Here is a 3,578-nt window from a genome sequence, read left to right as displayed (position 1 = left end):
TCTTCTCTTCCCCCCCCCCCCCCCCCCCTCCCCTCCTTTTTCTCACCTGGTATGAGCATGTCATGATTGCATGAAGGTTGGGTACTTCCCTCGTCCAGGTATAGACCAGATCATCCTGACACTAAAATCCTCCCCGAAGCAGACTTCTTTATCATACTAAAGGTTTAGTTTAGTTTTAGTAAGAGGTTTACGGCATTTGCAACACAATTAGATTATATAAATGTCGATTATTAAAGGTGTTACTAGATCTAAAGGGTAACATACAAAGAGAAGAAGGAGGAGAGATAAGGGGGATAGATAATGGAAGGAAAGAAAGAGCTAGCCACACCACAGCACCCGCCAACCACCCACTCACAAACGATTGATACGGTTCTTCAAAACTCTTAAGCCTGTATCGTAGAGGGGAGTGTAGGAACAAAATAATTATTAGCTAGGCGTTCAGATGTGGTGAGTCCAATCTTTTTTTAAAAGCTGTTTTTTAAAAATCTGTGGTATCGCTTGCGTGTGCTCAAGAAAAATTTATTTTAACAAAATTCAAATTCTTAATATGGAATCAAAGCAAGACATACACAATGTATGCTTAAAGTAAAGCAATGAAGAGGTATTTTTCTCTCTTCTGACAAAAAAAATGCTTTGAGGACAAAGTATATCTAACCAGCTTACCAAGGAAATGCTTTAGAAAAGTGACATACACCCTTCCCCTCCTTTCTACTCCCCCCAAAAAAACAAACCAAAAACAAAAGAACAACAACACAAAAACAACATAACAAAAAAAAACAAAACAAATAAAACAACAACCCCAAAACTGCTGTGGATGATCTGCCGTTGTTTCTTCTTTTGTTTCTTAAATCTTTGAGGTCGTAGCGGACACGTATTATCCGATCAGCAGCAGACCAAAGACAATATTTCGGTACATTTCGAAACATCTTACACAAATCGAAAAAAAACCCTCCAACCAAACAAAATAGAAAGTGAAACAAAAACAAAAACAACCCAAACCCCAAATTTTTATAAACCAGTCACATCAGCGTATCTACAGACGAAAACAGCAAACTCTCACCAGTCTGAGACAAGACCACAACATGCAACTATGTAGCCAAGTAGCTATGTAGCCATGTTGCCATGTAGCCGTGTAGCCATAAGGCAGTGTAGCCATGTGGCCATGTAGACATGTGGCTGTGTAGCTATGGGGCTGTGTTGCCATGTAGCTGCGTGGCTGCGTAGCCATGCAGCCATGCAGCCATGCAGCCATGCGGCCATGCAGCCGTGTAGCCATGTTGCTGTCTAGCCATCATGTAGTCATGTGTAGTCATGTAGTCAGGTGTAGTCATGTAGCCATATGGCCATGTAGCCATGCATTCTAGTTTACAATGAGAACATTGACGTCTGCTTCAGTACTGAATCGAACCTCCAACCACAACAAAAGAAGTTTCTCGTCTCGCTAGGAGACCTCGTCGCCTGAATGCCTTATATGAAACCGGTTAGAAAAAAACCATTGCTGAGTAGATCTAGTTTTGTGGTTCACAAAATATCTATACTGTTGTTTTTGTTGTTGTTGCTCTTGACGCCCCCCTCCTACATCCCTTTGCACCCCCCCCCCCCCAAAAAAAAATAAATAAATAAAAAAATAAAAATAATAAATTAAAAAATTCCCACATCCCCTCCTCACACACACACACACACACACAGACTTCTTCATGTTAGGCAAAAGGCGAACCCAAAAATATTCCATATAGAATTTTTTAAAAAATAGTTCGGACCATTCTCGTCGGAACTGAACCGCAAACTTAGAAGAAGTAGGCTAGGCAATGCTGCCACATACTGCATCACAACGACCAGTATTTGTGGATCAAAGTATTTGTCGGAAAACAAACTTCCTCAACAAAAGATGATTTAACATGTCCCATTTACATTTTTTTCAACAACATTTACCTCATCAAACAGCATTCAGTCCCCACTAAAGTCTACAATAGAAACGAATATCTAAAGCTTATCTACAGGGATTGCAATTAATAATAATTTAGGCTATCAATACAATTCATAAGCGATCGATCTATTCTTTGTTTGCGTTTACAGAAATCAACACCGGGGCATGGACAGGTAAGAAATGTAACAGCAAGGGGCTTGTACGATCAATAATAATATGGTTTAAAACACTTCGTTCATATAATGATAAATCGCTACCATAAAAGACGAACCGGCGTCTGCGGCGTAGTGGTTAGGCGCTTAGATTCCCTCTCGCACGCAGGAGACCTGAGTTCAATTCTCGAGCTGGGAGAATTTTTATAGAGTATCTCAGTCCTTCTGCTGGATGGGACGTTGTGTCCGTCTCAGCCTGGGTTGGCCCTGATTGGCACAATAAGAAGCCTGCCCTCTAAACTAAATGATCTAAATTGTATCAATGGGGTAATCATAATAGAACAAGCAGCATAACCCTTTCCTCCAGGCCGGAAAAAGGGGAAAATATTTTTTTTAAACAAACAAAAGCTAAAACAGAAGAAGTAAAAGAAGAAGAAAAAGAAAGCAAATGTCATTGTCAACAACAACAACAGCAACAGCAACAACAACAACAACAACAACAACAACAACAACAACAACAACAACAACAATAGCCAACAACAGAAGAAAAAACATAATTTGATTTGTTCTTACAACTCACAGAGGTGACTTAACCGCCGATCTCATGAAGAAAAAGCAGCCACTACAAGCATGTCCATCCACTAGGAACCTCGGATAAACTCAATCGCCGGATTAGAGATCGTCTCTAGATCTAGTAGGTCCAAATGTAACCACTACCCGCACCGTAGTTCAAGCCTTTCAGTTTTGTTTCTTTTCCAGCACTAAATGATCGTCACCGAGCGTCTCTCTAAGCTTTCCTTTAATCCGGAGTTCCTCTGTTCTGGCTCGGATATCCATAATAAATTATGCTTTTTTAATACACCCAGAAGTACACTATCGTCACAGACCGTCTCTCTCAAGTTTTCTACAAGCCAAGAAGAACACATTGTGCTTCATTAACGTATGGATATATCGCGAAGCTCGTCCAAAAAGCGTAATCATGTTGGAACTGTGATAACCCACACCTTACGTTATACTGATAGCCTAGGGTCAAAGACACTTGACTCTCACACTTCATTATCATTGACAATCAGGATCGCTCGAACGATACGAATTAGGTATCGACTCCGAGTATTCCAACAAGCGTATTTTTTCAAAGCACCATGCATTGTGCTTTTGGCTACCTTTCGCACAGCGTTGGACATTTTAGTTCTGATCTTGTCAGGGTTTATTAAGTTGTGTATGTTTGAATTCGTTTCTTGGATCATCGAGGGAATATTTTATAGCCCATTTCAAAAGAGAAAACCATGCTCAGTTCCTTTTTACCTGAAAAATATTTGTCCCCACTACGAACTATAAGTGTGTTAACAAAGATCTCGTCCACTAGCCACTAACCAACCACACCCTTTGCATCAGATTCCTCGCTGCACAGATATTAGTTTCAGGCTATTGTACAATAATATTAATAAAACATTAACTCAAAATTCATATCTTAGACTCTTAGTCTTTCCCGCGTCGAA

At 40.1% G+C, this 3,578-nt stretch overlaps 1 protein-coding gene across 1 annotated transcript in view; it reads right to left on the bottom strand.

Annotated features, from left to right (window-relative positions):
* LOC101863748 overlaps positions 1-3,236 on the bottom strand; it is a 28,479-nt gene extending 25,243 nt beyond the window's left edge. The window contains exon 1 of the mRNA XM_005099987.2: positions 2,660-3,236. The gene's annotated coding sequence lies outside the window, so the exon portion shown is untranslated. The remainder of the gene's footprint in view (positions 1-2,659) is intronic.
* Between the last annotated feature and the right edge of the window lie 342 nt (positions 3,237-3,578).

The sequence above is a fragment of the Aplysia californica genome, unplaced genomic scaffold (assembly GCF_000002075.1).
Source record: "Aplysia californica isolate F4 #8 unplaced genomic scaffold, AplCal3.0 scaffold00232, whole genome shotgun sequence".
Taxonomy (NCBI): domain Eukaryota; kingdom Metazoa; phylum Mollusca; class Gastropoda; order Aplysiida; family Aplysiidae; genus Aplysia; species Aplysia californica.
Note: the sequence above shows the minus strand (reverse complement) of the source record. Positions and strands in the feature narration are given on the sequence as shown.